This window comes from Pleurodeles waltl, chromosome 2_2, assembly GCF_031143425.1.
Source record: "Pleurodeles waltl isolate 20211129_DDA chromosome 2_2, aPleWal1.hap1.20221129, whole genome shotgun sequence".
Taxonomy (NCBI): Eukaryota; Metazoa; Chordata; class Amphibia; order Caudata; family Salamandridae; genus Pleurodeles; species Pleurodeles waltl.
The window spans coordinates 203,408,178-203,435,759 of record NC_090439.1 but is presented as its reverse complement, the minus strand read 5'-3'; the positions used below and the strand labels follow the sequence as shown (position 1 = coordinate 203,435,759).

General features: G+C 48.2%; 1 protein-coding gene across 1 annotated transcript in view; it reads right to left on the bottom strand.

Moving 5' to 3' along the window:
- The window catches only part of SLC6A19 (solute carrier family 6 member 19), a 1,531,867-nt gene that overhangs the window by 411,319 nt on the left and 1,092,966 nt on the right, over positions 1-27,582 (bottom strand). The gene's annotated exons all lie outside the window — the stretch shown is intronic.

Here is a 27,582-nt window from a genome sequence, read left to right as displayed (position 1 = left end):
ACCTGAAGGAGCCTATCACAAGGAGTCTCTGACGTCACCTGGTGGCACTGGCCACTCAGAGCAGTCCAGTGTGCCAGCAGCACCTCTGTTTCCAAGATGGCAGAGGTCTGGAGCACACTGGAGGAGCTCTGGACACCTCCCAGGGGAGGTGCAGGTCAGGGGAGTGGTCACTCCCCTTTCCTTTGTCCAGTTTCGCGCCAGAGCAGGGGCTAAGGGGTCCCTGAACCGGTGTAGACTGGCTTATGCAGAATTGGGCACATCTGTGCCCAACAAAGCATTTCCAGAGGCTGGGGGAGGCTACTCCTCCCCTGCCTTCACACCATTTTCCAAAGGGAGAGGGTGTCACACCCTCTCTCAGAGGAAGTTCTTTGTTCTGCCATCCTGGGCCAGGCCTGGCTGGACCCCAGGAGGGCAGCTGCCTGTCTGAGGGGTTTGGCAGCAGCAGCAGCTGCAGAGAAACCCCAGGAAGGGCAGTCTGGCAGTACCAGGGTCTGTGCTACAGACCACTGGGATCATGGAATTGTACCAACAATGCCAGGAGGGCATAGAGGGGGCAATTCCCTGATCATAGACATGTTACATGGCCATATTCGGAGTTACCATGGTGAAGCTACATATAGGTAGTGACCTATATGTAGTGCACGCGTGTAATGGTGTCCCCGCACTCACAAAGTTCAGTGAATTGGCTTCTGAACAATGTGGGGGCACCTTGGCTAGTGCCAGGGTGCCCTCACACTAAGTAACTTTGCACCTAACCTTTACCAGGTAAAGGTTAGACATATAGGTGACTTTATAAGTTACTTAAAGTGCAGTGTAAAATGGCTGTGAAATAACGTGGAGCTTATTTCACTCAGGCTGCAGTGGCAGGCCTGTGTAAGAATTGTCAGAGCTCCCTATGGGTGGCAAAAGAAATGCTGCAGCCCATAGGGATCTCCTGGAACCCCAATACCCTGGGTACCTCAGTACCATATACTAGGGAATTATAAGGGTGTTCCAGTAAGCCAATGTTAATTGGTAAAATTGGTCACTAGCCTGTTAGTGACAATTTGAAAGTAATGAGAGAGCATAACCACTGAGGTTCTGGTTAGCAGAGCCTCAGTGAGACAGTAGGCACCACACAGGGAACATATACATGCACACCTATGAGCACTGGGGCCCTGTGTGACAGGGTCCCAGTGACACATACATATAGGCCACAAACCTATGAGCACTGGGGTCCTGACCAGCAGGATCCCAGTGACACATAACAACCATACTGAAAACATAGTGTTTTCACTATGAGCACTGAGGCCTGGCTATCAGGATCCCAGTGAGACAGTGAAAACAGTGACAAACACCCTGACATACACTCACAAACAGGCCAAAAGTGGGGGGTAACAAGGCTAGAAAGAGGCTACCTTCTCACACAACCCCCCCCCAAACGAAGGACAATAAGGCTAACCTTGGCCAGTTGAGACTTTATTGTCTAAGTGGTGATAAGTAGAGAGTAGCTCTGCAATAGACTGGTTACTCCCTTTATCATCCACTATATGGTTACTTCCCTGTGGGGATGTAAACCACCCTGTTTGAAGTTTTTTAGCTAAGCAACAATGTGAAGATGTATTTTCAGAGTTTCTATCAGTAAGTTTTAGTTTAGAGCAGTGGGGAATTGTCCCACTGAACCTATTTGTAGTGATGGAAATGCCAGACAGGGATGCTGTCTCAGAAAAGCCATAGCTGGGCAAAAAACTTTGTCCATCTGGCTGGAAGAGAGAACAGGGATGCTGTTTCTCTTGAGTTGGAGCAGGGCAGGGATGCTGTCCTATCAGCTCCACACTAGGGCAGGGATGCTGTCCTAAGTGTTGTGAGGCAGTGCAGAGTTTCTGCACTAAAGTTTCTCTGGGAGGGTTGGAGGGATGCTCCATGTTAACTAAAATGGTGTGCTCTTTTTCTCACCAATGTTAGTTATCCCGCAGAGAGGTACTTCTACCTCAGGGAGTCCAGCTTTGCCAGCTGATGATTCCCTTGGAACAGGTGCCACCCTAGGAGAGGTTTCTCCCACCACAGGAATAGTATCCTGAATGGTAGGGTGGTTAGGGGATATTGTGATACCCTTTTTACCTGTTGATGGAGAGAGATCCTGAGTTTTCAGGCCTCTCTCCTTTGCTTTTTCATTTCACTTGAAATGAGGAGGGAACAATTCCTCAGGGATGCCCAGCATGGCTGCTATGGGCATAAAACTCTACATCAGCCCAACCTGAGGCCTCTAGGTCATTACCTAAGAGACAGTCTACAGGTAAGCTAGGTGATACCACCACCCTGCTTAGGGCCAGTAACTCCACCCCAACTAAACTTAAGGGAAGAAACTTAGTGGAGTTATGGACATCAATAATCTTATACTGTTGTCCAATGATGTGTTGTTCAGGAGGCACTAGGTTTTCAGTCACCAAAGTGAAACTGGCACCTGTGTCCCTGTAGGCCAAGGCCTCAACACCATTTATTGAAACTGTCTGCCTGTACTTATCCATTGTAAGGGGACAAGCAGCCAGTGTGGCAAGGCCAATGCCACTAGGTGTGACAGAAACTGTCTTGGGACTGATTACATCAGTTTCCACTATGGACCCATAAGTGAACCCAACTACACCCTTTGCTTGACTGTTGCCAGCAGTCCCACCACTAGTACCACTACTGCTAGGGGCACTAGAGCTTGATGTATTAGTGGTGGTAGGCTCAGGGGGTTTACCTGGACAGGACTTATCCCCTGGCCTATGGCCTCTGTTTTTACACACAAAGCACCAAGGCTTTTTAATGTGTGCAGGTTGGGAAGAAGAGGAAGAATTTGTTTTATCCCCACCCTCTGAAGAGTGTTTAAGATTTGAAGTGGGATCTTTGGTTTTACCCTTATCCCGATGCTTATCTTGAGATTTTTCACCATCTTTCTTCTTATTGCCATCTTTGTCACCCCCTGTATGAACTTTTCTGTTCACCCTTGTTCTGACCCATTTGTCTGCCTTCTTTCCCAATTCTTGGGGAGAGGTCAGATCAGAGTCTACCAGGTACTGGTGCAACAAATCAGACACACAATTATTAAGTATATGCTCTCTCAGGATTGTGTTATACAGGCTTTCATAATCAGTAACTTTACTGCCATGTAACCACCCCTCCAAGGCCTTCACTGCCTGGTCAATGAAATCAACCCAGTCTTGTGAAGACTCCTTTTTGGTCTCTCTGAACTTTATCCTGTACTGTTCAGTGGTTAAGCCATAACCATCCAGGAGTGCATTCTTAAGAACTTGGAAATTATTAGCATCATTTTCTTTTACAGTAAGGAGCCTATCCCTACCTTTTCCAGTGAATGATAGCCATAGGATAGCAGCCCACTGCCTTTGAGGGACATCCTGTACAGCACAGGCCCTCTCAAGTGCAGCAAACCACTTGTTAATGTCATCCCCCTCCTTGTAAGGGGGAACTATCTTGTGCAGATTCCTGGAATCATGCTCTTTTGCAGGATGACTATGGGGAATACTGCTGCTGCCACCATGGGTATCTAAACCCAACTTCTGTCTTTCCTTCTCTAATTCTAAAGACTGTCTATCCAAATCCAGCTGTTGCTTCTTGAGCTTCAGTCTGGTTTGTTCCACTCTCAATCTATTGAGCTCCCTTTCTAACAATCTGTCATCAGGGTGGGTGGGAGGGACATTTCTAGATACAGAGGTATGATGGGAATGAACAGAAGGAGACCTGTCCCTTACAGAGGGCACCCTAACAGCTTGGCTACCAGTATAATGTGAGAGCACACCATTAGTATGGTGTGATTCAACCTCTGTACCAACTATGCTAGACTGTCTAGTAATGGGCAGGCTGAGAAGTTTCTTTCCTGAACCTTTTCCTGGGGGAGTCCCTGGATCAGATTGAGAACCATTAGCTACTTTTTCTACAGATTGGGCACTTATGGCCTTATCCTGTACTCTAAGCATATTAATTAACAGTTCTAAGGAAGGATTCTTCCCTACACTCAAACCTCTCTCTATGCAGAGACTCCTTGCTCCTTTCCAGCTAAGGTGATCATATGCAAGTTTGGACAGTTCAACATTTTGGCCTGTGCCAGACATTTTTTTGAGAGAGTTAAAGTGATAGAAAAAGAGAAAAAAGTTTTCAGAACTTTTTGGAAAGACAGAAAAAAAACTTTTTAAACTTTTAAGAACTTTTTGAAAGTTTAGAAGTACTTTTCAGCACTTAGAAAAGAGTGAAAAGAGGAAATGCAAAACTTTTTGGCTATGTGTATATACACTGACCTTGTTTTGTATATTTTTCTCTTATGAAAAGTACAATGACAAGAGTGGTAAGTAGTCTCAAGCACTTATCCCACCGCTGCACAACCAATGTAGGAGGCTGGACTGGCTTGTAGTGAGTACCAAGGGGTACTTGCACCTTGCACCAGGCCCAGTTATCCCTTATTAGTGTATAGGGTGTCTAGCAGCTTAGGCTGATAGATAATGGTAGCTTAGCAAAGCAGCTCAGGCTGAACTAGGAGACGTGTGAAGCTACTACAGTACCACTTAGTGTCATATGCACAATATCATAAGAAAACACAATACACAGTTATACTAAAAATAAAGGTACTTTATTTTTATGGCAATATGCCAAAGTATCTTAGAGTGTACCCTCAGTGAGAGGATAGGAAATATACACAAGATATATATACACAATAGCAAAAATATGCAGTATAGTCTTAGAAAACAGTGCAAACAATGTATAGTTACAATAGGATGCAATGGGGAAACATAGGGATAGGGGCAACACAAACCATATACTCCAGAAGTGGAATGCGAACCACGAATGGACCCCAAACCTATGTGACCTTGTAGAGGGTCGCTGGGACTATTAGAAAATAGTGAGAGTTAGCAAAATAACCCACCCCAAGACCCTGAAAAGTGAGTGCAAAGTGCACCAAAGTTCCCCTAAGGACAAAATAGTCGTGTTAGAGGGAGAATGCAAGGAAAACACAAATCAGCAATGCAACAACGATGGATTCCTGTCTGAGGGTACCTGTGGAACAAGGGGACCAAGTCCAAAAGTCACAAGCAGCTCGGAGATGGGCAGATGCCCAAGAAATGCCAGCGGTTGGTGCAAAGAAGCTCTTACTAGGCTGAAGAACTGTGAATACTGCAGGAACGACAAGGGCTAGAGACTTCCCCTTTGGAGGATGGATCCCCCACGCCTTGGAGAGTCGTGCAGAAGTGTTTTCCCGCCGGATGGACGCCAACAAGCCTTGCTACACGCAAATCGTGTGTTTGGCGTTTTTGGACGCTGCTGGGGCCCAGGAGGGACCAGGAGGTCGCAAATTGGACCTGCAGAGAGAGGGGACGTCGAGCAAGACAAAGAGCCCTCACTGAAGCAGGTAGCACCCGGAGAAGTGCCAGAAACAGGCACTACGAGGATGCGTGAAACGGTGCTCGCCGAAGTTGCACAAAGGAGTCCCACGTCGCCGGAGACCAACTTAGAAAGTCGTACAATGCAGGTTAGAGTGCCGTGGACCCAGGCTTGGCTGTGCACACAGGATTTCCGCCGGAAGTGCACAGGGGCCGGAGAAGCTTGCAAAGTCGCGGTTCCCAGCAATGCAGCCCAGCGAGGTGAGGCAAGGACTTACCTCCACCAAACTTGGGCTGAAGAGTCACTGGACTGTGGGGGTCACTTGGACGGTGTCGCTGGATTCGAGGGACCTCGCTCTTCGTGCTGAGAGGAGACCCAAGGGACCGGTAATGCAGCTTTTTGGTGCCTGCGGTTGCAGGGGGAAGATTCCGTCGACCCACGGGAGATTTCTTCGGAGCTTCTGGTGCAGAGAGGAGGCAGGCTACCCCCACAGCATGCACAAGCAGGAAAACAGTCGAGAAGGCGGCAGGATCAGCGTTACAGAGTTGCAGTAGTCGTCTTTGCTACTATGTTGCAGGTTTGCAGGCTTCCAGCGCGGTCAGCGGTCGATTCCTTATCAGAAGGTGAAGAGGGAGATGCAGAGGAACTCGGCTGAGCTCATGCATTCGTTATCTGAAGTTTCCCCAGAGACAGAGACCCTAAATAGCCAGAAAAGAGGGTTTGGCTACCTAGGAGAGAGGAAAGGCTACTAACACCTGAAGGAGCCTATCACAAGGAGTCTCTGACGTCACCTGGTGGCACTGGCCACTCAGAGCAGTCCAGTGTGCCAGCAGCACCTCTGTTTCCAAGATGGCAGAGGTCTGGAGCACACTGGAGGAGCTCTGGACACCTCCCAGGGGAGGTGCAGGTCAGGGGAGTGGTCACTCCCCTTTCCTTTGTCCAGTTTCGCGCCAGAGCAGGGGCTAAGGGGTCCCTGAACCGGTGTAGACTGGCTTATGCAGAATTGGGCACATCTGTGCCCAACAAAGCATTTCCAGAGGCTGGGGGAGGCTACTCCTCCCCTGCCTTCACACCATTTTCCAAAGGGAGAGGGTGTCACACCCTCTCTCAGAGGAAGTTCTTTGTTCTGCCATCTGGGCCAGGCCTGGCTGGACCCCAGGAGGGCAGCTGCCTGTCTGAGGGGTTGGCAGCAGCAGCAGCTGCAGAGAAACCCCAGGAAGGGCAGTCTGGCAGTACCAGGGTCTGTGCTACAGACCACTGGGATCATGGAATTGTACCAACAATGCCAGGAGGGCATAGAGGGGGCAATTCCCTGATCATAGACATGTTACATGGCCATATTCGGAGTTACCATGGTGAAGCTACATATAGGTAGTGACCTATATGTAGTGCACGCGTGTAATGGTGTCCCCGCACTCACAAAGTTCAGTGAATTGGCTCTGAACAATGTGGGGGCACCTTGGCTAGTGCCAGGGTGCCCTCACACTAAGTAACTTTGCACCTAACCATTACCAGGTAAAGGTTAGACATATAGGTGACTTATAAGTTACTTAAGTGCAGTGTAAAATGGCTGTGAAATAACGTGGACGTTATTTCACTCAGGCTGCAGTGGCAGGCCTGTGTAAGAATTGTCAGAGCTCCCTATGGGTGGCAAAAGAAATGCTGCAGCCCATAGGGATCTCCTGGAACCCCAATACCCTGGGTACCTCAGTACCATATACTAGGGAATTATAAGGGTGTTCCAGTAAGCCAATGTAAATTGGTAAAATTGGTCACTAGCCTGTTAGTGACAATTTGAAAGTAATGAGAGAGCATAACCACTGAGGTTCTGGTTAGCAGAGCCTCAGTGAGACAGTTAGGCACCACACAGGGAACATATACATGCACACCTATGAGCACTGGGGCCCTGTGTGACAGGGTCCCAGTGACACATACATATAGGCCACAAACCTATGAGCACTGGGGTCCTGACCAGCAGGATCCCAGTGACACATAACAACCATACTGAAAACATAGTGTTTTCACTATGAGCACTGAGGCCTGGCTATCAGGATCCCAGTGAGACAGTGAAAACAGTGACAAACACCCTGACATACACTCACAAACAGGCCAAAAGTGGGGGTAACAAGGCTAGAAAGAGGCTACCTTCTCACACAACGCCCCCCCAAACGAAGGACAATAAGGCTAACCTTGGCCAGTTGAGACTTTATTGTCTAAGTGGTGATAAGTAGAGAGTAGCTCTGCAATAGACTGGTTACTCCCTTTATCATCCACTATATGGTTACTTCCCTGTGGGGATGTAAACCACCCTGTTTGAAGTTTTTTAGCTAAGCAACAATGTGAAGATGTATTTTCAGAGTTTCTATCAGTAAGTTTTAGTTTAGAGCAGTGGGAATTGTCCACTGAACCTATTTGTAGTGATGGAAATGCCAGACAGGGATGCTGTCTCAGAAAAGCCATAGCTGGGCAAAAACTTTGTCCATCTGGCTGGAAGAGAGAACAGGGATGCTGTTTCTCTTGAGTTGGAGCAGGGCAGGGATGCTGTCCTATCAGCTCCACACTAGGGCAGGGATGCTGTCCTAAGTGTTGTGAGGCAGTGCAGAGTTTCTGCACTAAAGTTTCTCTGGGAGGGTTGGAGGGATGCTCCATGTTAACTAAAATGGTGCTCTTTTTCTCACCAATGTTAGTTATCCCGCAGAGAGGTACTTCTACCTCAGGGAGTCCAGCTTTGCCAGCTGATGATTCCCTTGGAACAGGTGCCACCCTAGGAGAGGTTTCTCCCACCACAGGAATAGTATCCTGAATGGTAGGGTGGTTAGGGGATATTGTGATACCCTTTTTACCTGTTGATGGAGAGGGATCCTGAGTTTTCAGGCCTTCTCTCCTTTGCTTTTTCATTTCACTTGAAATGAGAGGGAACAATTCCTCAGGGATGCCCAGCATGGCTGCATGGGCATAAAACTCTACATCAGCCCAACCTGAGGCCTCTAGGTCATTACCTAAGAGACAGTCTACAGGTAAGCTAGGTGATACCACCACCTGCTTAGGGCCAGTAACTCCACCCCAACTAAACTGAATTATAGCTAAGGGAAGAAACTTAGTGGAGTTATGGACATCAATAATCTTATACTGTTGTCCAATGATGTGTTGTTCAGGAGGCACTAGGTTTTCAGTCACCAAAGTGAAACTGGCACCTGTGTCCCTGTAGGCCAAGGCCTCAACACCATTTATTGAAACTGTCTGCCTGTACTTATCCATTGTAAGGGGACAAGCAGCCAGTGTGGCAAGGCCAATGCCACTAGGTGTGACAGAAACTGTCTTGGGACTGATTACATCAGTTTCCACTATGGACCCATAAGTGAACCCAACTACACCCTTTGCTTGACTGTTGCCAGCAGTCCCACCACTAGTACCACTACTGCTAGGGGCACTAGAGCTTGATGTATTAGTGGTGGTAGGCTCAGGGGGTTTACCTGGACAGGACTTATCCCCTGGCCTATGGCCTCTGTTTTTACACACAAAGCACCAAGGCTTTTTAATGTGTGCAGGTTGGGAAGAAGAGGAAGAATTTGTTTTATCCCCACCCTCTGAAGAGTGTTTAAGATTTGAAGTGGGATCTTTGGTTTTACCCTTATCCCCATGCTTATCTTGAGATTTTTCACCATCTTTCTTCTTATTGCCATCTTTGTCACCCCCTGTATGAACTTTTCTGTTCACCCTTGTTCTGACCCATTTGTCTGCCTTCTTTCCCAATTCTTGGGGAGAGGTCAGATCAGAGTCTACCAGGTACTGGTGCAACAAATCAGACACACAATTATTAAGTATATGCTCTCTCAGGATTGTGTTATATAGGCTTTCATAATCAGTAACTTTACTGCCATGTAACCACCCCTCCAAGGCCTTCACTGCCTGGTCAATGAAATCAACCCAGTCTTGTGAAGACTCCTTTTTGGTCTCTCTGAACTTTATCCTGTACTGTTCAGTGGTTAAGCCATAACCATCCAGGAGTGCATTCTTAAGAACTTGGAAATTATTAGCATCATTTTCTTTTACAGTAAGGAGCCTATCCCTACCTTTTCCAGTGAATGATAGCCATAGGATAGCAGCCCACTGCCTTTGAGGGACATCCTGTACAGCACAGGCCCTCTCAAGTGCAGCAAACCACTTGTTAATGTCATCCCCCTCCTTGTAAGGGGGAACTATCTTGTGCAGATTCCTGGAATCATGCTCTTTTGCAGGATGACTATGGGGAATACTGCTGCTGCCACCATGGGTATCTAAACCCAACTTCTGTCTTTCCTTCTCTAATTCTAAAGACTGTCTATCCAAATCCAGCTGTTGCTTCTTGAGCTTCAGTCTGGTTTGTTCCACTCTCAATCTATTGAGCTCCCTTTCTAACAATCTGTCATCAGGGTGGGTGGGAGGGACATTTCTAGATACAGAGGTATGATGGGAATGAACAGAAGGAGACCTGTCCCTTACAGAGGGCACCCTAACAGCTTGGCTACCAGTATAATGTGAGAGCACACCATTAGTATGGTGTGATTCAACCTCTGTACCAACTATGCTAGACTGTCTAGTAATGGGCAGGCTGAGAAGTTTCTTTCCTGAACCTTTTCCTGGGGGAGTCCCTGGATCAGATTGAGAACCATTAGCTACCTTTTCTACAGATTGGGCACTTATGGCCTTATCCTGTACTCTAAGCATATTAATTAACAGTTCTAAGGAAGGATTCTTCCCTACACTCAAACCTCTCTCTATGCAGAGACTCCTTGCTCCTTTTCAGCTAAGGTGATCATATGCAAGTTTGGACAGTTCAACATTTTGGCCTGTGCCAGACATTTTTTTGAGAGAGTTAAAGTGATAGAAAAAGAGAAAAAAGTTTTCAGAACTTTTTGGAAAGACAGAAAAAAAACTTTTTAAACTTTTAAGAACTTTTTGAAAGTTTAGAAGTACTTTTCAGCACTTAGAAAAGAGTGAAAAGAGGAAATGCAAAACTTTTTGGCTATGTGTATATACACTGACCTTGTTTTGTATATTTTTCTCTTATGAAAAGTACAATGACAAGAGTGGTAAGTAGTCTCAAGCACTTATCCCACCGCTGCACAACCAATGTAGGAGGCTGGACTGGCTTGTAGTGAGTACCAAGGGGTACTTGCACCTTGCACCAGGCCCAGTTATCCCTTATTAGTGTATAGGGTGTCTAGCAGCTTAGGCTGATAGATAATGGTAGCTTAGCAAAGCAGCTCAGGCTGAACTAGGAGACGTGTGAAGCTACTACAGTACCACTTAGTGTCATATGCACAATATCATAAGAAAACACAATACACAGTTATACTAAAAATAAAGGTACTTTATTTTTATGACAATATGCCAAAGTATCTTAGAGTGTACCCTCAGTGAGAGGATAGGAAATATACACAAGATATATATACACAATAGCAAAAATATGCAGTATAGTCTTAGAAAACAGTGCAAACAATGTATAGTTACAATAGGATGCAATGGGGAAACATAGGGATAGGGGCAACACAAACCATATACTCCAGAAGTGGAATGCGAACCACGAATGGACCCCAAACCTATGTGACCTTGTAGAGGGTCGCTGGGACTATTAGAAAATAGTGAGAGTTAGCAAAATAACCCACCCCAAGACCCTGAAAAGTGAGTGCAAAGTGCACCAAAGTTCCCCTAAGGACAAAATAGTCGTGTTAGAGGGAGAATGCAAGGAAAACACAAATCAGCAATGCAACAACGATGGATTCCTGTCTGAGGGTACCTGTGGAACAAGGGGACCAAGTCCAAAAGTCACAAGCAGCTCGGAGATGGGCAGATGCCCAAGAAATGCCAGCGGTTGGTGCAAAGAAGCTCTTACTAGGCTGAAGAACTGTGAATACTGCAGGAACGACAAGGGCTAGAGACTTCCCCTTTGGAGGATGGATCCCCCACGCCTTGGAGAGTCGTGCAGAAGTGTTTTCCCGCCGGATGGACGCCAACAAGCCTTGCTACACGCAAATCGTGCGTTTGGCGTTTTTGGACGCTGCTGGGGCCCAGGAGGGACCAGGAGGTCGCAAATTGGACCTGCAGAGAGAGGGGACGTCGAGCAAGACAAAGAGCCCTCACTGAAGCAGGTAGCACCCGGAGAAGTGCCAGAAACAGGCACTACGAGGATGCGTGAAACGGTGCTCGCCGAAGTTGCACAAAGGAGTCCCACGTCGCCGGAGACCAACTTAGAAAGTCGTGCAATGCAGGTTAGAGTGCCGTGGACCCAGGCTTGGCTGTGCACACAGGATTTCCGCCGGAAGTGCACAGGGGCCGGAGAAGCTTGCAAAGTCACGGTTCCCAGCAATGCAGCCCAGCGAGGTGAGGCAAGGACTTACCTCCACCAAACTTGGGCTGAAGAGTCACTGGACTGTGGGGGTCACTTGGACGGTGTCGCTGGATTCGAGGGACCTCGCTCTTCGTGCTGAGAGGAGACCCAAGGGACCGGTAATGCAGCTTTTTGGTGCCTGCGGTTGCAGGGGGAAGATTCCGTCGACCCACGGGAGATTTCTTCGGAGCTTCTGGTGCAGAGAGGAGGCAGGCTACCCCCACAGCATGCACAAGCAGGAAAACAGTCGAGAAGGCGGCAGGATCAGCGTTACAGAGTTGCAGTAGTCGTCTTTGCTACTATGTTGCAGGTTTGCAGGCTTCCAGCGCGGTCAGCGGTCGATTCCTTATCAGAAGGTGAAGAGGGAGATGCAGAGGAACTCGGCTGAGCTCATGCATTCGTTATCTGAAGTTTCCCCAGAGACAGAGACCCTAAATAGCCAGAAAAGAGGGTTTGGCTACCTAGGAGAGAGGAAAGGCTACTAACACCTGAAGGAGCCTATCACAAGGAGTCTCTGACGTCACCTGGTGGCACTGGCCACTCAGAGCAGTCCAGTGTGCCAGCAGCACCTCTGTTTCCAAGATGGCAGAGGTCTGGAGCACACTGGAGGAGCTCTGGACACCTCCCAGGGGAGGTGCAGGTCAGGGGAGTGGTCACTCCCCTTTCCTTTGTCCAGTTTCGCGCCAGAGCAGGGGCTAAGGGGTCCCTGAACCGGTGTAGACTGGCTTATGCAGAATTGGGCACATCTGTGCCCAACAAAGCATTTCCAGAGGCTGGGGGAGGCTACTCCTCCCCTGCCTTCACACCATTTTCCAAAGGGAGAGGGTGTCACACCCTCTCTCAGAGGAAGTTCTTTGTTCTGCCATCCTGGGCCAGGCCTGGCTGGACCCCAGGAGGGCAGCTGCCTGTCTGAGGGGTTGGCAGCAGCAGCAGCTGCAGAGAAACCCCAGGAAGGGCAGTCTGGCAGTACCAGGGTCTGTGCTACAGACCACTGGGATCATGGAATTGTACCGACAATGCCAGGATGGCATAGAGGGGGCAATTCCCTGATCATAGACATGTTACATGGCCATATTCGGAGTTACCATGGTGAAGCTACATATAGGTAGTGACCTATATGTAGTGCACGCGTGTAATGGTGTCCCCGCACTCACAAAGTTCAGTGAATTGGCTCTGAACAATGTGGGGGCACCTTGGCTAGTGCCAGGGTGCCCTCACACTAAGTAACTTTGCACCTAACCTTTACCAGGTAAAGGTTAGACATATAGGTGACTTATAAGTTACTTAAGTGCAGTGTAAAATGGCTGTGAAATAACGTGGACGTTATTTCACTCAGGCTGCAGTGGCAGGCCTGTGTAAGAATTGTCAGAGCTCCCTATGGGTGGCAAAAGAAATGCTGCAGCCCATAGGGATCTCCTGGAACCCCAATACCCTGGGTACCTCAGTACCATATACTAGGGAATTATAAGGGTGTTCCAGTAAGCCAATGTAAATTGGTAAAATTGGTCACTAGCCTGTTAGTGACAATTTGAAAGTAATGAGAGAGCATAACCACTGAGGTTCTGGTTAGCAGAGCCTCAGTGAGACAGTTAGGCACCACACAGGGAACATATACATGCACACCTATGAGCACTGGGGCCCTGTGTGACAGGGTCCCAGTGACACATACATATAGGCCACAAACCTATGAGCACTGGGGTCCTGACCAGCAGGATCCCAGTGACACATAACAACCATACTGAAAACATAGTGTTTTCACTATGAGCACTGAGGCCTGGCTATCAGGATCCCAGTGAGACAGTGAAAACAGTGACAAACACCCTGACATACACTCACAAACAGGCCAAAAGTGGGGGTAACAAGGCTAGAAAGAGGCTACCTTCTCACAATAGGGATAGGGGCAACACAAACCATATACTCCAAAAGTGGAATGCGAACCACGAATGGACCCCAAACCTATGTGACCTTGTAGAGGGTAGCTGGGACTGTTAGAAAATAGCAAGGGTTAGAAAAATAGCCCACCCCAAGACCCTGAAAAGTGAGTGCAAAGTGCACTAAAGTTCCCCGAAGGACATAGAAGTCGTGATAGGGGAATTCTGCAGGAAAGACACAAACCAACAATGCAACAACAATGGATTTCCAGTCGAGGGTACCTGTGGAACAAGGGGACCAAGTCCAATAGTCACAAGCAAGTCGGAGATGGGCAGATGCCCAGGAAATGCCAGCTGTGGGTGCAAAGATGCTGCTACTGGACAGTAGAAGCGTAGGTTTCTGCAAGAACGACAAGGGCTAGAGACTTCCCCTTTGGAGGACGGATCCCTCACGCCGTGGAGAGTCGTGCAGAAGTGTTTTCCCGCCGAAAGACCGCCAACAAGCCTTGCTAGCTGCAAATCGTGCGGTTAGTGTTTTTGGATGCTGCTGTGGCCCAGGAGAGACCAGGATGTCGCCAATTATGTCAGAAGACAGAGGGGGCGTCGAGCAAGACAGGGAGCCCTCTCAGCAGCAGGCAGCACCCGCAGAAGTGCCAGAAACAGGCACCACGAGGATGCATGAAACGGTGCTCACCCGAAGTCACACAAAGGAGTCCCACGTCGCCGGAGAACAACTTAGGAGGTCGTGCAATGCAGGTTAGAGTGCCGTGGACCCAGGCTGGATTGTGCACAAAGGATTTCCGCCGGAAGTGCACGGAGGCCGGAGTAGCTGCAAAAGTCACGGTTCCCAGCAATGCAGTCTGGCGTGGGGAGGCAAGGACTTACCTCCACCAAACTTGGACTGAAGAGTCACTGGACTGTGGGAGTCACTTGGACACAGTTGCTGGATTCAAGGGACCTCGCTCGTCGTGCTGAGAGGAGACCCAAGGTACCGGTGATGCAGTTCTTTGGTGCCTGCGGTTGCAGGGGGACGATTCCGTCGACCCACGGGAGATTTCTTCGGAGCTTCTAGTGCAGAGAGGAGGCAGACTACCCCCACAGCATGCACCACCAGGAAAGCAGTCGAGAAGGCGGCAGGATCAGCGTTACAGAGTTGCAGTAGTCGTCTTTGCTACTATGTTGCAGTTTTGCAGGCTTGCAGCGCGGTCAGCAGTCAATTCCTTGGCAGAAGGTGAAGAGAGAGATGCAGAGGAACTCGGATGAGCTCTTGCATTCGTTATCTAAGGAATCCCAAGAGACAGAGACCCTAAATAGCCAGAAAAGAGGGTTTGGCTACCTAGGAGAGAGGATAGGCTAGCAACACCTGAAGGAGCCTATCAGAAGGAGTCTCTGACGTCACCTGGTGGCACTGGCCACTCAGAGCAGTCCAGTGTGCCAGCAGCACCTCTGTTTCCAAGATGGCAGAGGTCTGGAGCACACTGGAGGAGCTATGGGCACCTCCCAGGGGAGGTACAGGTCAGGGGAGTGGTCACTCCCCTTTCCTTTGTCCAGTTTCACGCCAGAGCAGGGCTAAGGGGTCCCTGAACCGGTGTAGACTGGCTTATGCAGAAATGGGCACCAAATGTGCCCATGAAAGCATTTCCAGAGGCTGGGGGAGGCTACTCCACCCCTGCCTTCACACCATTTTCCAAAGGGAGAGGGTGTAACACCCTCTCTCAGAGGAAGTCCTTTGTTCTGCCATCCTGGGCCAGGCCTGGCTGGACCCCAGGAGGGCAGATGCCTGTCTGAGGGGTTGGCAGCAGCAGCAGCTGCAGTGAAACCCCGGGAAAGGCAGTTTGGCAGTGCCAGGGTCTGTGCTACAGACCACTGGGATCATGGGATTGTGCCAACTATGCCAGGATGGTATAGAGGGGGCAATTCCATGATCATTGACATATTACATGGCCATATTCGGAGTTACCATTGTGAAGCTACATATAAGTATTGACCTATATGTAGTGCACGCGTGTAATGGTGTCCCCGCACTCACAAAGTCCGGGGAATTTGCCCTGAACAATGTGGGGGCACCTTGGCTAGTGCCAGGGTGCCCTCACACTAAGTAACTTTGCACCTAACCTTTACCAGGTAAAGGTTAGACATATAGGTGACTTATAAGTTACTTAAGTGCAGTGGTAAATGGCTGTGAAATAACATGGATGTTATTTTACTCAGGCTGCAGTGGCAGGCCTGTGTAAGAATTGTCAGAGCTCCCTATGGGTGGCAAAAGAAATGCTGCAGCCCATAGGGATCTCCTGGAACCCCAATACCCTGGGTACCTCAGTACCATATACTAGGGAATTATAAGGGTGTTCCAGTATGCCAATGTAAATTGGTAAAATTGGTCACTAGCCTGTTAGTGACAATTTGTACAGGGAGAGCATAACCACTGAGGTTCTGGTTAGCAGAGCCTCAGTGAGACAGTTAGGTACCACACAGGGAACACATACATATAGGCCACAAACCTATGAGCACTGGGGTCCTGACTAGCAGGGTCCCAGTGACACATAAGAAACATACAGAAAAATAGGGTTTTCACTATGAGCACTGGGCCCTGGCTAGCAGGATCCCAGTGAGACAGTGAAAACACTCTGACATACACTCACAAACAGGCCAAAAGTGGGGGTAACAAGGCTAGAAAGAGGCTACTTTCTTACACTTAGCCCGTCCCTTGGAGAGGTGGCCCTCATCCCTATCCTAGAGCCCCATAAGGATCCCCTTGATCCAGTCGCATATGGACTGATAATGTTATTGAACCCAGACTAGAAAATCTTTACTAAAATCTTCAATTCGATTCAATTCAATTAGCTTTTGTAGAGCACAACTATTTCCCTGTAAGGGTCTCAAGGCGCTGTGGTGGTTGGGTCCTCTGTGAACCAGTTGAAGAGGCAGGTCTTAGGGTCCTTCTTGAATTGAAGTAACAATGGTGACAGACTTTATGGCGTTGTCTCCCACCTAGTCCATCCGGATCAGAGTGGTTTCATACCAACCAGGTTGACTTCCCTGAATATCAGGAGATTATTTAGGATCATGCGGACAGTTCTGGGACACTAGTCCTTCTTGGATGCTCTAATTCTTGATCATGAAAAAGCATTTTGCATGCTCGACTAGTCCTACCTCTGAGGTACTTCAAAAAATTTGGACCCAAGTTCCTCCAAATGGTCCAACTCTTTTACATAACCCTGGTGGCGAGGATCAGACTGGAAGGCACAGACTGTGACCTAATTACAGTTGGTAGAGGGACCAGGCAGGGTTGACCCCTCTCCAAGTTGTTATTCGCATTTGCTATAGAGCTCCTGCCTGCCATAATGCAGAGTGAGAACTAGAATTAGGACATTTCTCTCCAGGATATCCAGCAGGTCACCCCCTCCATTCTCATGACATTATAACCTTTGTCGGAGATGCTAGAGATGGGGTTGACAGATGGGGTTGACTCCATAGCCCTGGTGCTTGAGACCTTTGGGAGTGCCTCGAGCCTTGTGGTCAATAAAGGCAAACCTTGCATATTTCTTCTACATTGGGACACCAACTCCAAGCCCCCCCGACTTTTACTCTCCTTGGTTGCCAACCAACTTAGATGGGAAGAAACCACTTTTCACTATTTAGGAATCAATTTGTTTCACGGAGAGGAAGATCTCTGAGATGGTAACTTTACTAGGGGATGACGTCTCGAAGGGCTCAGATGAGTTTCTGGAGGATGCTCCCTTTTTTGATAAAGGGTTGTATTGCCTTTTCTAACATGGTGATGGTATCAAGACTCCTATAGTACTTTGTAAATTTCCCTTTATTTCCAACACAATGCTGTTTCCACAACCTGGATGCTCTTCTGGGTGAACTTATACAGTCAAACGGTCTTCGTAGAGTGGCCTTATCTGTCTTATGACTCCCACCTGCCTAGGGAGGCTTAGGAGTCTTCCACTTTGAGACCTACTATCTGGATGTCCCATTGCAGAGGCTGTGCTGGTGGCTGGCGGGGACTGCATTAGAGGAGACTTGAGTGGCTACTTTGCTCCTAACCAAACTGAAATTAACAAGTTGGGCCTTCCTGCAACGTGACTCCCTAGGATTGTTGCCCCAGGTTGTCGAGGTGGCACTGCGCTCACTGATCAGACTTTGTGCTTTCATCAGATGTAAGTCTCCTTACGCTCATAAAATCTAGCATCTGGGGCTACTAGGCTACTGGCACCATGGATTATGGAGAGACCATTGGGGACCTATTTGATGATAATCATCTCCAATCCTTCCAAGAAGTCGTAGACAACCGCTTACTGCTTGTTGGTCAATTCCTGACTTATGGCCTTTTTACATATATCCTTCAAACCACCGGACGGTCTTTGAGTAGCAAATCCCTGTCCATCAGCCAACCCACACTCTATATATGGGAATTAGTAGACTCTGCATGACTTAGATATTCCATTCACAATACTCCAGCCCACGTGTCCCATTGCGATGTCTCCAGGAGACATGGGGGGGCTGAATTCCAACAAGTCTTGCATGACAACGATGGGCCAGAAGCCTTGAATGCCCACGCACAATTTCACATAACACCCGCTTCCAATTAATTCAGTTTTTTATCCTGCATCAGGCATGACTCTTTCCAGCTTGGCTTAACCGAAGCTTCCCTGTGGCTTCAGCTTCCTGCCACTGTTGGCATCAGGCCCCAGCAGATTTCCACCATGTGCTATGGGACTGCCAAGTCTTGAAAGAATTGTGGACACAAGTGTTTCAGAATCTGACCACTTGTACAGCCTTGACGCTCCAACCCACATGGCAACAATGTGCACTGGGTATTTTTCATTACCCACATAGGCAACATTTCCACACCTGGTGCTCCTACTGCCGAAACAAGTGATTACCTGCCGACGGAAGGTGGCTGCAGGCCTAGTGCTCGACGAATAGACATTGGTTATAAGCAGAAAGCAAAATCCTTCACAGAGAAGAGAGTAAAGGCCTCCATAAAAATTGGCACCAACACTAGGAGAGAATTCCAGAGATGATAATATGCCGCCTTTAATGGTGGGCTACTCTCTTTCCTTCTCTACCAGTCCAGTGACCCTCTCACTACTGACCTGCATTCAGCATTTCTAAGCTTCCCCTCTTCACCTCACTCTGTTTACAACCTGTGAGGTTGTTAAAGATGATACTTTGCAAGCCTCCCACCATCTCTTCCCTCTCCCTCCTCCTATGCCACATGTGACTGGGACCTGAACTCTCTGGGACCTGTGGTGCAACCTGGCCCCTCCTCATTCCCTCCCCAGGCACATGCGATGTGACAGTTGCTGATGCCCTTTGCTGTCACCACTCCTGGGCCCACGTTTCCCAGCTCTCTTGCTCTGGTACATTTCAGTTGCTCCCTCACACTAGTTGACCCCACAAGATCCAATTTCCCACACATATGATAATGACTTTGCACACTACTGTAACCATGGAACACTTACTACTTCATTACTACTGTTTTTGATGATTCCTTGTTGTAGGAAAATGCCTCTTTTGGCATGGTTACCCCCTAACTTTTTGCCTTTTGTTGATGCTAGTTATGATTGAAAGTGCGCTGGGACCCTGCTAACCAGGCCCCAGCACCAGTGTTCTTTCCCTAAACTATACCTTTGTCCCCACAATTGGCACAGCCCTGGCGCACAGATAAGTTCCTTGTAAATGTACCCCTGGTACCAAGGGCCCTGTGGCCAGGGAAGGTCTCTAAGGGCTGCAGCATGTATTATGCCACCCTGGGGACCCCTCACTCAGCACATGCACACTGCCTCACAGCTTGTGTATGCTGGTGGTGAGAAAATGACTAAGTCGACATGGCACTCCCCTCAGAGTGCCATGCCCATAACCCACTGCCTGTGGCATAGGTAAGTCACCCCCTAGCAGGCCTTATAGCCCTAAGGCAGGGTGCACTATACCAAAGGTGAGGGCATAGTTGCATGAGCACTATGGGGGTCATTCTGACCTTGGCGGTCCATGACCGCCATGGCGGAGTGCGGCGGAAGCACCGCCAACAGGCTGGCGGTGCTTCCTGGGCGATTCTGACCGCGGCGGTAAAGCTGCGGTCGGAAAAGGGAAGCTGGCGGTTTCCCGTCGGTTTCCCGCTGGCCCAGGGAACCCGCCATGGCGGCGCTGCTTGCAGCACCGCCATGGGGATTCCGACCGCCTTCCCGCCAGCCTGTTTCTGGCGGTGTTCACCGCCAGAACCAGGATGGCAGGAACGGGTGCCGTGGGGCCCCTGGGGGCCCCTGCACTGCCCATGCCACTGGCATGGGCAGTGCAGGGGCCCCCTAACAGGGCCCCACAAAGATTTTCACTGTCTGCTTAGCAGACAGTGAAAATCACGACGGGTGCCACTGCACCCGTCGCACCCCTTCAACTCCGCCGGCTCCATTCCGAGCCGGCTTCATTGTTGAAGGGGCTGTCCCGCTGGGCCGGGCGGCGGTCTTCTGGCGGTCGCCCGCCGGCCGCGCGGGAAAGCCGGAATGACCGCCGCAGTCTTTTGACCGCGGTGCGGTCTTTCGCCGGGAACCGCTTGGCGGGCGGCGACCGCCGCGGTCAGAATGACCGCCTATGCCCCTACAGTGTCTAAGCCAAATCTTAGACATTGTAAGTGCACAGTAGCCATAAAGAGTATATATTCTGGGAGTCTGCCAAATAGGAACTACACAGTTCCATAATGGCTACACTGAATTCTGGGAAGTTTGGTATCCAACTTCTCAGCACAATAAATCCACACTGATGCCAGTGTGGGATTTTTTGGAAAATGGAGAGATGCCCCCTGTATACCAGTCCAACTACTAGTGTTAGGCTGACCAGTTTCTGCCAGCCTGCCACATCCAGACGGGTTTCTGGCCACATGGGGTGAGTGCTTTTGTCACTCTGTGGCCAGGAACAAAGTCTGTACTGGGTGGAGGTGCCTCACACATCCCCCTGCAGGAATTGTAACACCTGGCAGTGAACCTCAAAGGCTCCAGCTTGGTGTTACAGTGCCCCAGGGCACTCCAGCTAGTGGAGATGCCCGCCCCTCCAGACACAGCCCCACTTTTGGCGGCAAGTCCGGAGGAGATAATGAGAAAAACAAGGAGGAGTTACCCACCAGTCAGGACAGCCCCTAAGGTGCCCTGAGCTGAGGTGACCCCTGCCTTAGGAAATCCTCCATCTTATTTTGGAGGTTTCCCCAAATAGGATTAGGGATGTGTCCCCTTCCCCACAGGGAGGAGGCACAAAGAGGGTGTAGCCACCCTCAAAGACAGTAGCCATTGGCTCCTCCCCCCAGACCAAAACACACCCCTAAATTGAGTATTTAGGGGCGACCCTGAACCAAGGAAATCCGATTCCTGCAACCTGAAACAAGAAGAAGGACTGCTGACATGAAAGCCCCACAGAGACGACGGAGCTGACAACTGTCTTGGCGTGTCCAGAAGAACCAACACCACAGAGAGGACCCCCAGGCGACTCCAACGATGTGGACTCCCTGAGACGACCTCCCTACACCCCCGTAGCAACGCCTGCAGAGAGGATCCAGACGCTCCCCCTGACCGTGACTGCCCGGTAACAAAGTACCCCACACCTGGAAGAAGAACAGCACCCGCACCCCCAGGACTGATAGGAACCAACTTCTGGTGCAGGAGTGACCACCAGGCGACCCTCATCCTAGCCCAGTCAGTGGCGGGCCCAAGAAGCCACCCTGTGCCCTGCCTGCATCGCCAGAGTGACCCCCGGGTCTCTCCATTGATGCCTATCTACAACCCGGCACCTACTTTGTACACTGCACCCAGCCGCCCCTGTGCCACTCAGGGTGTATTTTGTGTGCCTGTTTGGGACCCCCTAGTGCTTTACAAAACACCCCTGGTCTGCTCCCTGAGGACACAGGTACTTACCTGCTAGCAGACTGGAGCAGGAGCACCCCTGTTCTCCATAGGGGCCTATGCTATTTGGGCCCTACTTTGACCTTTACACCTGACCAGCCCTGTGTTGCTAGTGCGGGGTGTTTGGGGTTGACTTGAACCACCAACGGTGGGCTGACTATGCCCAGGAGACTGAACTTGTAAGTGCTTTACTTACCCAAGAAAGTAACCAATACTTACCTCCCCCAGGAATTGTTGATTTTTGCAGTGTCCACTTTTAAAATAGCTAATTGCCATTTTTGCCAAAACTGTGTACATGACTGTTTTAATTCAAAGTTCCATACTTACCTGTGTGAAGTCCCTTACAATTTATGTACTTACCTAAATTTTGAATCTTGTGGTTCTAAAATAAATTAAGAAATTAAAATGTTTCTATATAAAAACCTATTGGCCTGGAGTTAAGTCTTTTGAGTATGTGTTCTCATTTATTGCCTGTGTGTGTACAACAAATGCTTAACACTACCCTCTGATAAGCCTACTGCTTGACCCACTACCACAAAATAGAGCATAAGTATTATCTAATTTTGCCACTCTCAACCTCTAAGGGGAACCCTTGGACTCTGTGCACACCATCTCTCACTTTGTGATAGTATATACAGAGCCAACTTTCTACACTTGTGAATGCTACTGTCTTCTAGAATCATTCTACACAATACTGATATTGTTCTGAACAATTTCTCTCTCACTAAACACTCTGCTTCTAACTGTGCTTGCAGGTTATGCCTTGTACTAGTAATACTGTTTTGTTATAACAAAAAAATCTTGATAAGCTTTTTTTTAAAAGTCATCATTCTGGTCTGTTTCATCTTTGCCTGCAGGTTCCTGAGGAAAAGGAGATCCTAGCTAGCATCTTGGTGGGAAAGACCTCCATAGCCTTAGAACATTATGATGCTTTATAAAGCAAGAAGCGAGAAGTTGGCTTGTTTGGGAATGTTTGTATGCACTACTGGACTGATTCACAAAGGTAAACTTACACTTTGTGTAACATTACTCTTTTTCAGTATTCACAAGCAAACAATTTAATAGTAACTTTACAACTGCGGAGATAATAGTAACTTTACAGCTGCAGAGACTCCATATTCGGGGAGTAGAACTGCATATAAAAAGATAGGCTGGTCTTATGTTTTCGTTTGTTAGTGAATGCTGAAAAAAGTAAACTTACATAAAAGTGCAAGTTTGCCTTTGTGAATCAGGCCCTCAGTGATTTTGCTTTGAGCTAGTCCATCTTGTGTTGCTGGACGACCTCAAATGTGAAGCGATCAATTAAGTTCTTCATGCCCCTCCTCCTTCAAGACTGAGAACTTCAGCTATGACTGCTATGTTTGGCCATTCTGGACTTATTGTTCCTGAAGGTCATGTTGATAATGTCCCTAAACATCAAGTGTATGCTCGACAACTTCCCTGCCCAGGTTGGCTGTGGGACTTTAAAAAACAACTAACATATATATTAGACAATAGGTGTATAAAAGAAGGACATTTGATTCAGTGTCGTAAAGTCTAAAGGAAATATGGGATTGAGTTAAAACAAAATATTTGTAGCAACTACAATGACAATACATGTGTATATGAGTTAGATATGTATGAGTAAAAGAGAAAAAATTATATTATTGCTGCAATTTAAATGGAAAGAGTATACATCCTAATAACTCTGTAAACATGTTAAACTGAAGATGATTTTTAATATTTGTCCCTTTGTCTACTTTTGTATTTCTATTTGGATGTAAAATAATACATTCACTTTTATATATTGTTCTGTGGACAGTAAATGTATTATATGTTAAATGTTATGACCCCCCTCAAGATATTATTGTGAATCTAGTGCATACACCAGGAAGGTTCCTGGTTTAGTTGGGTTGAAGAGTGCAGGGCCCTAGAGATTTGCAATAATCCAAATTGTTTGTTCATGTACAGAATAGGTAGTAATAGTACTTTCCAAGCATCATTTGACAGGAAATATGTATCACATCCCGTTCGAGGAGGTCACAGGACAGACAGTGTCTAGCGGGTCCCAAACATGAGCAATGAGGCCATTTGTCAGCCGCGGCCTGTGGTCCGTCCCACTGTGGTTCTGCAAATGGGGTCAAGTACAATCCTTTCCACTCTTGTCTCTCAGGTTAGCTTGGGTGCTCAATCACAGGATTCTCATGGAGCTAGTGTGGGGCCTACAGGATCAGAAATGAACAGCCAACCAACATGCATAATAGCTATAACATTCACGCCACTGTTTGTCGTTTGAAAAAAGAAAATACTCTTAATTACACAGCAGTACTCAACAGTTCATACTTCAATTCTGAATACAAGGTGACAACCCTGATCATTATTCCTCTCACCCCTCTCCCACCCAGATGACCTGACTTAAAATTGTCACATAACGAGCTTTGGTAAAAGCATAAATAAGGCTGATTCATCACCACCTAAATGCTTGGTAGTTCTGTATTCCCCCTTGCTCTTCCTCGGTTGTGGTGGGTGGAAAATCGGTCATTAGTCCTCACCATAACTTTCACAGCAGCTCGGTCCTACCAAGGGGGAGGGGGTCCTGCACTATACGTATGCAGCCCCAGCAGTGCCCACCAGGCAGATTGGGTGCAGCTTGCATTTTCCCTGAGTGCAGCTGCCTAGGCGGTGACATGCATCTTGGTGGGCTTGGATGCAGGTGTGTGGTCGCCTTTAGAAGACATCGCCAGCGTCTAGGATGATCTGGAGACACAAGTAGCCAGCTGCAACCTGACCTGGATCAGTTCATACAATGAGACAGTTGCAGCCCACACTGGGCCAGTATAAACAGTAAGGCAGCTGTAGGCCACCCTGTACTGGTACATACATTCGGACAGCTGCAGTCCACTCAAGACCAATTCATATGGCACAGCAGTTGCAGGCCGACCCTGGCCGATACATATAGCAAGGCAGGTTGAGCCCTGGCCTGGGCTGATATACACATGAAGGTGGATGCAGCAAGCATTGGGGAGGTGTGCAAATGTATGAAGACTTTTGCCATTCTTGTCAGGAATCATGGCGAGTCTGAAGGACGGGTCATTCCTGACTTTGCTCTCTCAGCACTGCTGCTTTCTCTATGTGTTCCTCAGTCCAAGAACATGGTGGGCTTCTCCTCCTGGGCAGTCTTTCTTCTTGCAGGGCCAGGAAGACTTGTTACCCCTCTGAACAGGCAGGCAGGGATCTAAGCACTAAGCACAACCTCCAGCTGCAGACCCCTCCCCTCTGGGACACTGGCTGTCAAGTAGCACAATCCTGGTTAGTCAGCAGTTGCCTACCTTCATTGGTCTTAGGACAAAATTGAAGTGGTTTGGATCCTCTTTTTTCACATTTTCAAACCAGGGGAAATGGATCCACTGTCTCATACTTACAAACAGGTTAGAGGTGATTCTTCTTGATGTATCCTTAGACTTCTCCCAGACAAAGCTTTTGGGTCAGAGCAGGTCGCACTGGTGATACATGTTTATTTTAAAGCAAACTTTGAACTTTGGCCCAGGATTCGTTTTTTACACCCTCTGACAAAAGTGCAGGCTTCAAAATGTCAACTTATCAACATGAGATAGGAAACTCACAAAGCACTTGCATGTTACATGAGAATGGTGCATCTTGGGCAACAACAAGAACATTTGTTGTTAGTGGGAACCAAACTCTTTTTTTTACTATGAATAGACACAGGCCCTCATTCTGACCTTGGCGGGCGGCGGAGGCCGCCCGCCAAAGTCCCGCCGTCAGGTTACCGTTCCGCGGTCGAAAGACCGCAGCGGTAATTCTGACTTTCCCGCTGGGCTGGCGGGCGGTCGCCTTCAGGCCGCCCGCCAGCCCAGCGGGAAAGAGGCTTCCACGATGAAGCCGGCTCGGAATCGAGCCGGCGGAGTGGAAGCTGTGCGACGGGTGCAGTTGCACCCGTCGCGTATTTCACTGTCTGCGCAGCAGACAGTGAAATACATTTAGGGGCCCTCTTACGGGGGCCCAAGCAATGCCCATGCCAGTGGCATGGGCACTGCAGGGGCCCCCAGGGGCCCCGCGACCCCCCCCTACCGCCATCCGGATCCCGGCGGTCGGACCGCCGGGATCTGGATGGCGGTAGGGGGGGTCGGAATCCCCTCGGCGGCGCAGCAAGCTGCGCCGCCTTGGAGGATTCTATGGGGCGGCGGTACACTGGCGGGAGCCCGCCAGTGGTGCCGGTCCGACCGCGGCTTTACCGCCGCGGTCGGAATCCCCATTGGAGCACCGCCGGCCTGTCGGCGGTGCTCCCGCGGTCCTCCGCCCTGGCGGTCTTTGACCGCCAGGGTCAGAATGACCGCCACAGTCAAGTATCCATACTAGGAAAATATTTTAATAACTCCATTAAACATTCTAGTGCAAATAATGTGTATAGTTGTCACTATAAAGATAAACAAAATAGTGGCAATGAAGGCAATTAATGAACATGATATTAAGCAGACATGCAACACAGTAACAATATTTCAGAATTTTCGTGCATGGAAAATATATAATATAGCCTTTGTTCTTCAGCCTCTCCCTTCAGCTGTTTTAGCACCCAAAGGAGCCTGTTTGGTTGCTAAGGGGGCCTCTCATCTGCATACCTTAACTTGAAAATCCCCGGGGAGGCTGTCTGTGGCCTTTATGAATGACGTTAACTGCTCTGCTTTGCATGTATCAATTTATCCAGGATCTGAAGATCTTCTCTAACTAATACTTGTCTATATATACACTTTTATGATTCTTTTTGAAAAGGTAAGGCTTCACAAAGAGTGGTGTCAAATGCAACAATTAACATAATAATCTTGTTGAACCTTCACACAAGTCTGTAATCTAATATAATTCTTGTGAAAACATAAGTATGAATAATTTAAGAGCTATTAAACTACAATAAAGCAAATGTTATATAATATACATGTGCAAAAAATACTAAATATAGCATGCATTTATAAATGAGAAATGTGCATACAAATAAATGAATACTTAGAATATACGAAAGACAATAGGGGGCTGCATAAGCAAATCATATCACTGGGGCTGTCTCCAAACTGGGCCACCCTAAACGTGTGCACCTATCTGTCATCAGCATTCCTGGGCAATGTTCAGGGACAGACAAAAGGGAATACCTGACCTAGAAACGTCCTCATCTAGCACACTAGGCACTGCAATCCTACCCCTTATCCCTACCATAAAAAATGGGAGTTCCCAGGAAGACTAATCAGGTGCCTTGTGCTATCAAAAATTCCCATAGAATTTCAAAAGTTAACACTGTCTGAGGAAGCTGTCCTTATCCTCCATATTGGACCAGGGTAAACCCGGGGCATCCAAAGTGAGTCCAACTGGCAACAGTACTCTGAATCAGACACTCATATTGTCCTACTATCACACATGTGCTAACTACATAGTAAACACATAAGCACTTAACATGCACACAGGATTTCAGTGCAAGGTTCTGGGTTTCACATAACAGCAGAACTTTACACAGAGAGAATTCAGTAGGCCACACTCTCACTTACATATATAAAAAAGGTCAGGCCTATTATATAATATCATAAGATCATAAAACACAGTGTGGTAGCATCATCAGCTTTTGTGCTAAATCCAAGTGGGTGACAGAACTTCTCTGTCCACTTTGAGGGCACGGTTGATGCATTGTTTCAGGTCACAGGCCAGGCCCTCAACTTTACTTTATCAAGGAAAGGTGTAAGCCCCTGCACACACACGAGATTAGTATGATTCAAGGGGCAAAATAAAAGCTAGTATTCCTGACATGCAGATGGGCACTGAGGGCAGGTATTCATGCCTGTATACTATGCAGGGGTCATTACCGTCCCAACATAAAGCTTGCCAACCAAGTTGCCGCAAAAGATGCTTGAAATTGAATCACATAAGTGGCAAAAGCATCTACTCTGCATGACCCCTGATAGCCCAAATGTACTCGAAGACACAGCCAACTGAATGCAAATCTTTCCAAGCCTCATGTCTAAATTTACCAAATGATTACAGATAAAACAAAGACACATCACTAGAAGAAACTTGCCAGAGACGTGCTAATAGAAATAAAAATGAAACTGCAATCATT